Source organism: Tachypleus tridentatus, chromosome 13, assembly GCF_004210375.1.
Source record: "Tachypleus tridentatus isolate NWPU-2018 chromosome 13, ASM421037v1, whole genome shotgun sequence".
Lineage (NCBI taxonomy): Eukaryota > Metazoa > Arthropoda > Merostomata > Xiphosura > Limulidae > Tachypleus > Tachypleus tridentatus.
In genome coordinates, this window is record NC_134837.1 from 21,875,056 (window position 1) to 21,890,583 (window position 15,528).

Here is a 15,528-nt window from a genome sequence, read left to right on the forward strand (position 1 = left end):
AGTCTGCAGATATACCACTGTGCCACTAGAGGATGAAGTTTGAAGAAACCAAGATTATATTAAGGATATCAAGTTCAAGATTGTCATGAGTTGTATAAATAAGAGTGATAATTAATATCTGAAGCAATTTTTTAATGAAGTATTTATAAGGAATGGATAATTTGAAACTAGGAATGATAATAAGGTTTAAATGGGCTTCAGTTGCAAAAAAGGTTAAATAGCTTTGGCTGAAATAATACATAGAAATGTAATTTAAATTTTGAATATAGATTATGAAAGGAGCAGTCATTGTCAGGGTAGGGTATAGAAATCTAATGAATATAATTTTGCCCTGGCAGGGTGAGAGAAATGGTAGCACCTTTAAAAAACCCACTTATACTGACCAGGCACTGAATATTTTATCTGATCAGTGACTGAATTGTTAAGAGTTAACTGGAGATTATGAAACGTTTTCCTACTTTTATTTATTTTCCTAAAAAAAACGGGTTTTGAATGGGTTGAGGACTGTCTACATGCAGCTTGTTGTACCAATCTGATACTGCTTTAAGTGATATTTGAATAAACATCATGATACACTGGTTGCTAGAAATTATCTACATATTAAGTTGAAAATGTATAATTTAAAGAAGGGAACAGGTTATTATTGACAGAATGTTGGATAATGTTAATGTGGAGGACCTGGAGGTGACATTGTTGATTTTAACTTCAGTTGTTCTCTCAGTAAGAAAGCTGGATGTCCACCATGCAATAGATGTAGGTGCATAATTATTAATTAACTTATTATAGCTGTGCCAAACAAATGAAAGGTGTCTGGATGTCTAGAAAATAGCTATAATTGTATACCTTCTGTGAAAACTTAGATATGTGGTTTCAGTAAATTTAACAAGTTTGTCAGTGGTTTGTCTACATTTTATGCCTGAATTCTGTATGTTGTAAATAACCCTTGTTGGTTTCTAGGTAAGTGTTTAAATGGTTCATGATTAATTTCTCCATTAACTTACCAAGAGTGTTTAGCAAGCTACTAGGTTTGTAGCTGCCAAAATTAATTATTTTTCTTGGGAATAACCTTAATAATAATTTTATTTCCAAATAGAAGAGTAATATCCTGATAGTGATAATAAATTAAAATGTTATTGGATAGGATTTTCAGAATTGTTAATTCCATATTCTCCTTGGGCTTTGCATTTTATTTTACTTAGGTTAATTTTGATTTCTGTTTAAGTTACAGGGTGGGTATACAAATCATTAAAACCAGTTTACAACAAAATAAACTGGGATATGTTAATATCTTTAGTTTCCTTTTCATTTATGAAACATTTTCTAATTAGTTCAATGATTTTTTTTTATAATCTTCCAGAGCAGATCCAGGAAGATAAGAATGGGGATCTCCAAGATGCCACTATAAAGATTGCCTCACAGATGTATTAGAGTCAGAAAGTATATTTCTATTATAATTGCAATCCCAACATTCCTGTGCAGTGTGAACCATAACACAAAAAGAAAGACGAATACTGGATAGCTCCATAAAAAAAAGGAAAGTGTAGAGTTAGCCCTATTGTATAACAATAAGAATTTGGATAAGAGTAATTAATATTAGTCAAATACAGTGAGATATCCAACCATTCTAGAAATAAAATAGAGTAAATGAAAGTTTTGTTATATGGGTCTTCATATTAAAAATAATAATAAAACATATTAACAAAAATCTATTTCAAGTCATCCATATATAGTGTAGAAGGTAACTAACAATTTCAATGAAAAATTTTTAAATAATGGTTCACATTATTTTCTACTTTCTTGTAATACTGCTTTTAAGGTGCTTTTAGAAATTCTTGTTTGAGCAAACACTCTCATGTATTCCTGTATATACCACTGAAACCTGCAAATTTAAAATAATACTTGTTTGCTTAAGCCTGTTAAAATGCAAGTATGATTAATATTTATTTCAGAAGATGAAAAGCAGTACACTGGGTAATACTTACAATTTAGGAAAGTAGCAGGTTATTTGAAACAAGTACCAATTACCTGTAATGGCTTCTGCTAATTAAAGCCATACAACTATTGACATTAATTACATGTGATTATAATTACTATATTTTTACCTATAACACTGTTATAATTGTGACTGGTTGTAACAATTACAATTATTCATGTGTAGCTACTACACTTTAAATTCTACTGCCACAGTTATTTCAGCAGTAATGGTTTCTAGTGTAAGAGTTAACATGTAAATATTTCTGACTGAAAAGTGCAACATTCCATCTGGAAATTCCTACTAATACACTGCACATGATTACCTGCACAAGCCAGCATATCCATCCACAACATTTCTACCACATATTTCATCCTTCAGACCTTGGGGAGTTTTCTTTGGTTCAACGATACTACAATGTTCGTTCATCTTTGCACCAACAGGTGGTTCTGTTTCGTACATTATTCCACAATCCTGGATGTGAAACAAAATAATATACACTATAAAATATTACATAAGGACCTGATAAAACTTTCAAGTAACTCTATAAACCTTTTCCTTAAGAAGAACTCTTAAAAACAACAGCCAAATCATAATACAAGTATGATTTAATATAACGTTAGTTATACTAAACATGTATAAGCATTACAACCACGTTGTATATTATGTAAATGTAATATAATATAGAATCCATAATCCTTGAAAGCAACTAAAACTTTTTGTTTTTTAATGATTAACAAAATATTCTGTGGTATGTGAAGCAGATTTAAAAGCAACAAAACAGTATGGAATAAAACTAAATATTTTTCAAATGAACTAAAACAACACCACTACTGCACAAGATGAGTTCCATTTAATATGAATTACCTTTAACAACAATATAGGCAAACAAGTGTGAGGTTTTTTTTCAAAAGTTCTAATATTTTAGGTTATTATTATAATGATAGTATAATGAGCAATCTACATTAGTATCAAAATATTTTAAGACTGTTAGAAGAAACTTAGCATTACTGCATAAATTATATCCCTTGTAATAATTAAGTTTTCTAAATCTTGATAACTATTTAAATTGAATAATGTTTGGTCCTGGTAAGCCTACTAAATAAAAGTGGCTCAGCAAATACTATTTATTATTCCTTCAACAGTTGTAATGAATAAGTTATAAAACAGTTAAACCATCATTAAACTGAATCTTTAAAATACTGTTGCTGTTAAGAAACACTGTCTGCCATAGCTTAGCAAATAAAGATTGATTTTTAGAAACTTATTTAACCTAAATTACAAAACTGATAAAAATTGTCTTAGCAAAGAAATAATGGTTGACATGTGCCATGTAAGGTTCTATGTTTATAAAGAACTGGAGTAAGTTATCAGATCCTGAATTTAAAAACCAAACTTAAAACATTTTTTTCAAGAATGAATATATACTAAGTAACTTACATTTAACAGTTTTTGTAATATGGTGGCACTTTTTGTACGAAGATAATAAAGACAGTTTCTAAGGTGGTGGCCATGGAAACCCATTTTCAAACACAGTTGAGTCACATGGCACTTCTAAACAAAAAGAAATAAGACCAAGATGCTCAGTTTATTTCTCCACTCAATCAATGAGTAGTAGATATTGTTATGAGATAAAGATCTTTCAGTCTGTTTCTGTGCTCAATGTATGTTAGTTACTGTTATGGAATGAAAATTTTCAGTCAGTGCATTTCCCTACTTGATTTTAGGTTCCTTTATTCATTCATACAATAACAATGAAATACTTCAATATTAAAATAAAAGTAAAATTCACAGTTAGCTTCCCCTATTAATTATTACTATTCAATATATACAAAATTAGTTTTTGTCTATTGCTTCACTTTTTAATTTCTAAAATCTGGCATCAAAATAAAGAATAAATTTCCAATACAAAATAATTTTAACTCCACAAGAATGCCCAAATACTTTAATGTATTTTATTACCTTTAAAGATAATTAATTTTTTTAAACTTTAAAACAAAATTATGTGGAATTTGTTTTATTCTATAATGTTTTCCTTAAATCTTTCTCTGCTATTGTACAATCAAACAAAGCCATTGATATGATATAAAAAATAAATGTATGAGTAGCACCAGTAATTTGAATGTTCACATGTTCTATATTACATTCCAAATACTTGCCCTTCCAATTTTGTACTGTGCACCACATCCACTACAAAAATCAAACTGGCATTGAATACATCGAATGTGCAAGCATCCTCCTTTAGCTACAGAATATCTGTAGCTGCAGTTGGGACAATCTGTATGAAAAAAAGTTCATAAAAAAAGGTCCTTAACTGATTTTATTAACTGCAAGTAAGTTTAATAATTATTAAGTTGTTTGTAAGTATTTTAAAATCACAATATCCAAAGGTTTAGGGTAACAATGTGCACTTCTTTCACTTCTAAGTTATTTACCAAATATTTTGAATTTTATAAATTACAGATATTACCTATAAACTGTATAGCTATAGCTTTATTATCTCTGGAAAATTTTAATAACTAAATTCAACAAAAGGAAAGTTACATAATAAGAGAACACACTTGTATTGTTGTAACTTAAGAAACTGAAATTTTATTAAAATATAATACTGATTTTACTCTTTCATCTAGTGAAATAAGGAACCATGAGAAAAGTTTAAATTTCTTATAAACTTTAAAAATTTATATCTGTAAAATATCAGAGGTTATTTTTTCTCTATAAATGCATAACTGGAATTTTCAAACTATCATTAACATTCATAAAAACATTATGTCTCACCAATGTCACTGTCTTCCAACTGTCTTCCTAAATTAGCAGTTTGTACATCTACCTGATGTGTCTCTACCCAAGTATGAAATTGTTTGCAGCTAATACCTTCATGTTGTTGTAACCACTATAAAGATGTGTAAGAGAACCAATTTTTTAAGATACTATGACATTGATTTCAAAGTTTCACTGCTGATTATATTAATGAATTTTATTTTTATTTGATTAAAAATATACAGTTCAATATCAATATGTTTTGTTTTTACACTGTTTTTTATATTACAGTGTTATTTCTTAGATAAATTTTCAAACAAAGTCTCCATTATTCATGTAAAGAAAAGTTTCACTAATACTGTTATTGCTATTGTTAGGTTACCACACCAAAATAATGTACTAAATCTTAAAAACTTTAATTGATGAGAAGAGGGATGAATTTTTTTGTTTATTTATTTGTTGTAGATAAAAGTTACAGTGGTTCACCACAGTAATCAGACTCTTAATTTTTATGTTCTAAATTATGGATTTAGAACTTACAACTTACAACTGTCCTTCCAAGGGACAAGAGCCAAAATATCACAATTAAAGAAAAAGTACTTGATGTAATAGTCTCAGGTGGGCAGAGCACAGATAGCCACCATATAGCTTTGCACTTAATTCAAAACAAACAAGCAAATTGTGTGCACATATTTTTCACATATACACATATAAGCTGAAAAAATAGTAGCATATGTATAATGTTAAGACTATTTAATAGGTGACATTATGGTCACTGTACAATAAGTCCTAACTTTGTTATTAGCATATGAAAATGCTTGAATTTGTTTCAGTTATTTTTTCCAAAAATTGGAAAGTGATTATTATCAACTGTTATTATTAATGCAGTATCTGGATGTACTAAATAGTTTCCAGGACATAAAGTTAAATTATTTTGTTTTTTTATTATAATTTCGAAAATTGGAATATAACATTGCTCAAGAAGGTTTATAACTTTATCTTTCCCCAGGGTCTAACTTGTTCAAGTAGAGATCAGACACCTTATTTGATTTTCTTAAAGGAATAACAATGTGCTTTTGAATTAGTAATTTGAGTTATTCTTGTTTTGTTGAATTGGAAAGGACTGTTGGTGGACTAGCCCATTATCTTCACTTCCCATTAGTCAACTGACCTACCAGGCATCAATCACTGTTTTATTGTGTAGAAACTCAAAGGTTTGTTGCTATATTTAAAACAGCTTTGAGGCCTAAGAAAGGAGAATTCACTCGGAATTTTACCAAAATTTCAACAGATTTTTATATACATTTTTCTAAGTATTTACTAGACTTTGACTAGATTTTCACCAAGTGTTTCTGCAACTTTTACTTCTATGACAGAACTTTTTAAAATTCTGAGTTTCATTTACTGATATCAGATTTGTAAATTTTTTGTGCAGTTTTCATTACTAACTCTTTAATTTCTCTTCTAACTTAAAAGTTAACTTTCATTTGTATGGGCACCATTTGGTTTTCACCTATAATGGTCTAGCAGAGGTTTTTATTTATTGTACAGTTCATTATTGTTAGTTAGTGAGGTTGAATTGAGAGTTAACTTCATGTCTTACATTTTAACTTGTAATTAGTTTATATTGTAGACCAAATTACATGGAGAGAGGAGCACCTACTGGCAAGAAACTGTTAATTAATAAAGTCATAATTGCTCTTGCTAGTCACACGTTTTTGTTTTTAATATAACAGAGAAATAACACCTTACATTGTGTTTATTTTAATAACATTCAATTTTATGTCTGTTCTTTAATACGTGCATGCACTTCATTTCAATGGATGTGAATAAAAGGCAGATGTAAATATATTCTACTGTACATGTTAAAAGCTTTTTAACATTTTTAAAGAGGTTTAGTGTTAGGTTATAAAATAAAATCATACATTTATTTATTGATTGTGTTAAGTATGGTAAAGTTTAGCCCAAACAAAAACAAACATTCACAAGTTATGGTGTCAAATTATTTCTTTATTGAATATATGTAATATTTAATAAAGGTTTAATTAATGTTATGCCTAAGACATTTGGAATTACAGATTCCAGTGTCTAAGGCTAGAATTCTTTTGTATTATTCTAGAAATCCTGTATTTAAAGAAGTACTATTGCAATATACTAGTTTGAGCTGCAAATGTTTTGTGGGTCTCTGTTACTTTTATGTAAATAGTGAGATATAAATTAAAGATTGGTTATTTGTGTAAATCTGCTTGTCCTGTCTCATTCTCTGTATTCCAACCTTCACACCTATCGGGAAACACACCCACATATGAGATCTTCTTTCTAAGCAATATTTTGTGATTTTTACCATTGTTTTTTATTTACAACAATGACCAGCAAATACAATTAAAAGTTATTTTCTGAAGAATATACTATGACCATGTAGTTATATAATTTCTGAAAAACAGTAAGAGGTCAATATCAACAGTTCTTACTTGTGTATTTTAAATCCTAACTAAAGCATGAATTATTTATGAATTTACCCAATATTTGTGTATGCTAATCTCTCATCCACTGTGTTGCAAAAGTATGATTTACTGTGTTCAGTTGCCATTATTTTTATCTGTTACTTTAGGTTTTATTGTTACCACTATTTCATTTGTCTGATCATAAAATAAAACAGAATTACACTATGAATTATTGCATCCCTTAAAAAACAACTACTTTTAGTACAGTACTGTGTCAACAATGCATCAGTTGGTTGTAGCCTGTGACCAATAATACTTTAGTTAAAAAAAACTGTTTGTTCAAGAATTCTTTCCCCAATGTCCAGAAGATATGGACTGATAACCTGAAGTCAGTTTTTTGATATCTGGTAATTATTTGAATTATCCTAGAGAAACAGATCATATTTTTATGTGTTTGTTGACCATACCTTCATTGTTCTTCATCTTGTTACATAAAATATTTTCAGTTGAACAGTTCATTACATCACAAACTGTTTTGTTATCCTGTTACTATGGTAACTTGGTGAACCAAATGATTTGTTAACATGTTCTGGATTTATTTCACTCTATCTTAACATCCTTTTCCTTTTTCAAAGGGTTCATGGCTTTTGTATGTTGATTCCTTTTCTTCACACTGATCTCAGTACTATTCTATAGTTGCACATTTGCAACCTCACAAAATCCTGCATTTCATAACACATTTACACATCATTCTCAAGTAAGAACTTGCCCACTGTCAAAGGTTTTGACCAGCCACTTTCATGTTCCTAATACACATGATTTAAGTTATCAGGTACTGTTTCCCCCAAAAGTAGCATTACATGGTTATCATCTGTGGCTTGTCCCTAAAGTTAACATTTTTCTTGTCTGAAAATGTGTTTCTGATAGAAGTTTATTTATCTTCACACAATAACTATTCCTCATGCATCTGCTTTTGAGGTTTCATGCATGCCACTAGTTATGAGCTATCTCCAACCTAAGATCATTCTGAACTGTGCTAGTGCATAATGTAAATTTATGCAACAGTAGCCATCCATTTACATGAGGGCAACATATCATCCATAGACAGTAGTTTTCCATAAGCACTTGCACTCAAAATTAAATTCATTTTTAGATTAGCAAAACTTATGTGCACTAGTAGTGGAAAGGAAAGGTGGAGATGCATGAAGAAAGATAAGTATCTATCAGAAGTAAATTTTCAGCAAAGGAAAATGTTAACTTCTAAAACTGTAGAGGCATTTCTATGTGCACAGTCGATAGAATACCTCACACTGATCTAGTGAAGGAGTCAGTGTAATTGTAAAAACTCAGATGAGCTCCTTTCAGAAAATTGAAGGGGAAAAACCCTCAGAGTGTGAAATCCTATCAGAATGGCTTACTAGAGAGGTAACACTTGTGGAAGATCACATCCATCTACTTCAGGGTATATTCCTTATCAAGATAGTAGTATGCAAGGAGAAAGATAAGCAAACCAAAATGTTGCTGAAATGAGTGTAAGAAGACTTGACTAACTAAGTATTTGCACACAACAGGTGGGTTGAACAAGAGGTGTAGTGGGGCAAAATCAATGATTTGACTATATGTTTTTACCTGTGTTCTGTTGAACAATTTGTTCACTTACACATAGGAAGAAGGACAAAGTCACTTCCTGTTGTATGAGGAGAATATTTTCTCATCCAACTGGATAAACCATTATGAAACTGGCATATTATAAAAAAAGGGGCAACTTGCACTACTTTAACATGAACACCCCTACCATACTTCCCACCACGTTGTGCTGGTTCAACGCTCTTTACAGGGATTGCACAACCAGTGAAGAATTTTTCAGTCAACAGTTCTAGTGGCAAGGGTCTTCCATGCTCAACTCTTGAAGAGCAGAAGGGTGGAATTCACACTGAGAAGACACTGGAAAAGTGCTTCTACCCAACCAGACCTAACCAACAAAAGCAACAAGGTGAGATTCTGCAAGAAAGGTTAACACACCTTGACAGCCAACAAAACAAACAAGCTGGTTACTATCAAGCAGTGACTGAACAAGAGCAGTAATTCCAATGTAGAACTTACCTCCATTGACAATATTAGCTATTCTTGTCCAGTGCTGCCCTCCTTTTATAAGCAAGCCATAAGTCCTCTCTCCCCCCCAGTTGGAATCAAATGAATCCAACATATCTCTCATGCAAAATATCATGCATTATTCTCCACCAATAGGAGTGTGACATACTTATGTAACCCACGTGACTACCCCTATATTTCTCTATCAAACTATCACTTCTCATTTGATATTACTTGTACCCAAACATGTTCTTTTGTTACAAGTTTCACATTCAGCTTCAGTATACTCGTGAAGTGGTTTTCATTAAAACTACTTTACAGTTCATTCAGACTATTTCTTTACTTCACATTAATCCCAATTTATTACATTTACATTGTTATCTATAATTTCAATTTTAGTTGACTCTTTTTGATTATGAATTCAGATGTTCACGTTACCACACCAGGAGTCACACCTGTGATTAGAGCTATGTCACAAGTCTCAAGTACAGGTGACTAGGCAGGAGACTTATCAACATTTATTTGCAGATAGACTAAACTTTACTTAGATCAATCCCTATTTCCATACCTCACCTCACTTCCTCTCAAATGTACTGAGTCTATTCAGGTTGATGACAACTTGAATCACCTATTTTCACTTTCTGAATTTGCAGTGCCCCTCATGAGGACTCAGTTAGGTATACTATGGTCTCTTGGATTTCATTTCTCATCCATGTTTCACTTTTGCTTCTCCCTAGATATTCAGATATGCACTGACCAATATGTCTCACAATTAAATGAAAGGATTAGCATGCCTCACACCCACTGGCTTTTGATCAATTTGCTTCTGGATATTATCATGCAGACTATTATTTTCTACACCAATTATTGTTAGGTTCTATTTTACCTGTTTTGAGAGCAGTCCCTGAATATCCTGTTACTCTGACCCATGCCCAATTTTCCCATCTTTGTCTTATCCTCAGACTTCATTTATTATATTTCTCTACCATTCATTTCCTCTCTGAGGCTCTCCAACAAATTCCTGAGGAGTTTTCTAGTGACATTCTCTACCTTCTTTCCTTTATGTTGGATCATTGTCGTCTTCAGCTCTGGCTTTGCATATGTGGTTTCTCTATTGTTGTAACCTTCTAGGTTGCTACAGTTATGACAGAAAGTGTTCATACCCCTGCTTCCCAAGTGGTTTTTTAAAAAGTATCACGATTAGGCTAATAGAAGTATAATATATTATAAATATTATACTAACACACATCTATATAAATTTTTATGTGTATTAAACGACAAATAAACTGTATATAAACAAATAACCAAAATAGGAGAGCAGAAAGTGTTCTTACAGTTCAGAACGACCAAAAAAACTGATATTCCTGTAAAAATTTTGTTTAGTTTGGTGAATAAACTACATTATACCATTCCAGAACTAGACACTTGGTTAATAATTATAGGAATTTAGCCAGCAAAAAATGTACTTCCGGCAATTTAGCGCCGTCTCCGTCATTATCTGCTTGGTCATCATAGTGAACAGGAAACGACTGTCCAGTGATTTAAAAAACCGATTTATTGTAAAATACGAGCCTCATGTGACTCTTTCTGGTATTGCTACACAACTCAATGTGCCGAAATCTACTGTTCAAAGGATAACTGCCAAGTTTAATCTTACAGGATCAACTGCTAACTTCCCTTGTTCCGGATGCCCCACAAAAATTCCAGAGAGAACCAAAAGGAAAGTTCTCAGAGAAGTTAGAACCCTCATTTAACACGTAATGACATAGAGAAACTGGGGTTGAAGTAAGCACCTCTACAGTTACAAACATGTTATACTCTTCTGGGTTCAAAGTATGCCATTCTCATAGAACTCCATATTTAAAAGCCTGTTCATTTAGAAGCAAGATTGAGGTATGCAAAAAAGCATGTAGATAAACCCTTTACCTATTGGAAGAGTGTTCTTTGGTCAGACGAGACTAAAATCGAGCTTTTCGGACACAATGATGTTCGCTATATTTTCCATAAGAAGGGGGAATGAAATCTTCCAAAGAACACTGTCCCTATGGTTAAACACAGAGGTGGCTTGATCATGCTGTGGGGTTCCTTCAGCTCTTTTGGTGTAGGCAGCCTTCACCACATCAACAGAATCATGAACAAAGAAGAGTGCATTGATATATTAGGCACTTACATCAAGAATGATGCTTGGAACTTGCGGCTTGGGCGTCGTTGGATCTTCCAACATGACAATGACCCTAAGCACACATCAAAATATGTGCAATTCTGGTTGCAGAGGAACCATATAAGTATTCTCAAGTGGCCATCACAGTCACCCGATCTCAACCCAATTGAAAACATTTGGCATGAGTTGAAGACCAGGGTTCATCAGTGTCATCTGAAATACTTGCAAGAGTTGGAGGCCTTCTGTAAAGAAGAATGGGAGAAAATACCAGTCAAGTACTGTCAAACGATCATGGAGGGCTATGAGGAGAGATTGTGCCAAGTAATTCACCTGAAAGGCTACACAACTAACCATTAAAGTCAATGCACGAATGTTTTCTGCCCCTCCTATGTTTGGTTATTTGTTTATAAACAGTTTATTTGTCATTCAATTTACATAAAAATTTATGTAGATGTGTATTAGTATAATATTTACAATATACTGTACTTTCATTATCCTGATCATGATACTTTTTAGGTCATGAGGAATAAACTACTCACGATGCAGGGGTATGAACACTTTCTGTTGTAACTGTATGTGACCTTAACTCACATCTGTTTTTAAAAATCTTCAGGATTTATATATGACCCCATATATTATATTTGACACAATCCCTGAATTCTTGGAGTAATGAGTTGATTCAGTACAATAACAGTCTACCCCCTACAGTATTGTTGCCCGTTTGTCTCAGATGCAGCTCAATTTGGCACTTCTTCCAGTATTTCCATCCTTCCCTTTCCCAACCTTCACATGCCCCTCCTTTTAGGGGTGCCTCATCTTATTATTTTCTTTGATGACTTGTGAGGTTGCTAACAGTATTGGTGTCTACTTGGTGGGAGTTTGATAACCTGATTTTTTTTTCATCAGTTACATCATTTCGTCAAGGGTTTTTCAGGTTTTACTGGAAGGATTTGTGATCCCCATTTTTTGCCACCTCATATATCTCCTATATCCATTTCCTTCTCTCTATGTAAAAACTCAATTGACCCTCTGGTCTGCAATAAAAGAGGTCCAAAGATCTATAACAGAAAACAGGCAAATTCGTATTGGGCCTGAGCTGAATGGGTACAAATGGAGGGAGGGAGTGATTAAATATGTTGTGGTTGACCTTTGGGAAGGGGCATAGTTAAAAGTGGTAGAGGGTCAAAGAATGGGAGAGAACTGATGAAGGTGAGGTAGAAAAAAACTGAGAAGGAAGTGGAGGACTGCTGACAGGTAGCCTTTGCCTAAGCCTCTAAGGCACTGAAACACTACCAAAGACTTCATGACAAAGAAGGAGCCACACAGAGGTCATAGAGGTAAGACAGAGGGAGCAAGTAATCAGGGACAAGGTAGAAGATGAAACCCTGGCCAAGATCCTAAAATGGATAGACCATAGATTTCCATAAAATCTATCAGAGTCACTGTATAGGGTTTCAGATTAGAGATGATGAGAGGGTAGGAAACAAAGGAGACAGGTAAGAAAAAGGCGAAGATGAGAAAACTGAGCAGTAGAGAATGTTATTGGAGACATGCAGTCAGCTCTCTAAGTGGACAGAAGGGACTACAGGAATTTGTAATCCAAGAAATAAAAAGGGGAATGACCATAAATCACAGCAAAAGAATCCTGGAGTTGAGAAGAGTGAGGTGTTTGAAAGTGTTGATTCAGGATTTTGTCAATATTAACATATCTGGAAATGGAAGAAAATGAAAGTCTTGAATGTGAGGTTCACATACTAAAGAATGGGAAGAACCAGAAGATACAGGAGAAATGGAAATTAAAGAAAAAATCTGAGTAATCAAAACCACAAAGAGATTTGAAAGTGGAGAAAGAAATGTTAATAAACCTCCAGTAGCCACAGACAAACTAGGAACAGTGTTAGTAAGAGGAGGTAGTGATCACTGTCATTTAGGAATTCCTGGTATTTTTGACTACTTAGTGGTGATACAGCTTTAACTGGTGTGAAGACAATCAAAATGGAAACCACGGTGAAAAAAGCAGCAAAATCCTTATAAACTCATTAATTTTAAACTTAAGGAAATATATACATTAAAGAAAATGCCAAGGATAAAAAATTAAATGAATTTTGAATGTTTTTATGGAGATCTGCAGCACATGGTAAATGTATCATCCTCCTCCTGGTGGAGGGCTACTGTTGTATAAAGATTACATCATGCACTAATGCAGTTAAAGTTATAACAAGTGTCTTAAGGGGGAGATAGCTCATGGCATTCACGACAATTCAAAGGCAGACACACGAGGGTTAGCTACTGCGTACACAAAGGTAAGTTTGTTGCTTCAGAATAGACCATTACATTGTCAAGTTTTCAGCTATTTCTTCACCCTGACATTAGTACCTCATATTCAAGCTGTTAGCTATAATTTCCCCTTAATATTAGCACTACATTGACCTTTAACTTGCCAGACATTATTAATCTTAATGTTGTCACCAAATAGTTATCAGATATTGTTTTCCTCTAACATCAGCTCAACATATTTAAGTTATCAAACTCTGTTTTCTCTTAGCATTAGTTTAGAACAGTTATCAGCAATTGTGTTTCCTTCAATATTAGCATGATTAAGTTGTTAGCTATTGTTTCCCCTAACATTATCACAACATGGTAAGTTATTAGTGACTGTTCCTCCCAAGTGTTGCATTGCATAATTAAGTTATCAGCTTTTGTTTCAACCTAATGTCGGGTCATCGCTCTTAGTTCTGATCTATGCACAAACTTATTATTTTTTCTCTCATCTGCAAAGGCAATTAACCATTTCTCATTTCCACATATATTGTAAACTTTTATCTGCTTAACTTAACCCTTAATCATATGTTTGCTGAATTTGAGTATAAAGAAATATATTTTTCTTCACTTAGTGACCATTGTTGTTTATAACTTCCATCTATCCAACACAAATCTGTTCTTTGTTTGATTTACCCATTTCTTCAATTTGAGTAACACGTGTACTAAATATGAATATTAAGTGGGTGGTGATATTTTGAAATTATTTAAAAAACAACACAGACCTTTAAGTAACATTATTCATGCCTGCTTGTAAAAGGATTAGTTGATAAAAATGTTCAGTGACTATAGTCACTTCTTTTACACCTATAGTAAATTTATGTTGCCAGTAAGTACTTTATCAAATAATAATAATTCTTGTTTGTGTCATTTCCCATTTTATTCAATGAGTTATTTGAAAATTCATCGAATTTAAAACTTTGAGCTTCTTCTTATATGTACGTAACTCCTCCAGTAGCACAACGATGTATATGTGGACTTATAATGTTATAAACCAGGTTTCAATATTTGTGATGGGCAGAGCACATATAATATATTGTGTAGCTTTGTGCTCACCTTCAGGCAAACACGTCAATATAATTCTAAATTACTGTTTAAAAAGTCTTAATTTATGCTTTGGAAATTAAGACTGGATATAGTGTAGTATCATGCATATTAAATTTCATATGTCTACTTACAGGCTTTCTACACTCTGAACAAAAGATGGCCTTGCAATCAGGACACATCAGTTTCCTCTGGTTTTGGCTGAAGGCAATAAAACCAGATGAGCACTATAAAACAAAAGGTAATTTTTTATTAGTAATAAGTTATGCACAAATATAAAATAATTTAATTATAACATAATGTAAAAGGGCAACAAGTAACCTATCCTATCCATTAAATGCAACTAAACATAAAACACTCAAAGCCAACCCTTTTCATTCCAACATTTATCTAGCTTTCTCTTATACTTTGACATCTGAAGGCAACCAATTCTAAAGGCCAACCATCTTGTTAGAAAAATAAGGTTGTCTTAGCTGAAGAAGACTACTGTCTTGCCAAAATTTATATTTATATTTCCTAGTCTTACCATTCTCACCATTAAATACTAAAAAACATGAGGCATCAACATTATTATTAATTCATTTAGCAATATTAAATACCTCAATCAGATCCCGTATAACTCTTCTATTTTCAAAAGAAAACATGCTAACTTGACTTAAACAATCCTTGTATAAAAACTTTCTATCCCAGGTATCATCTTAGTAGCTTCTCTCTCTTAACCCTTTCCAACAACTCAC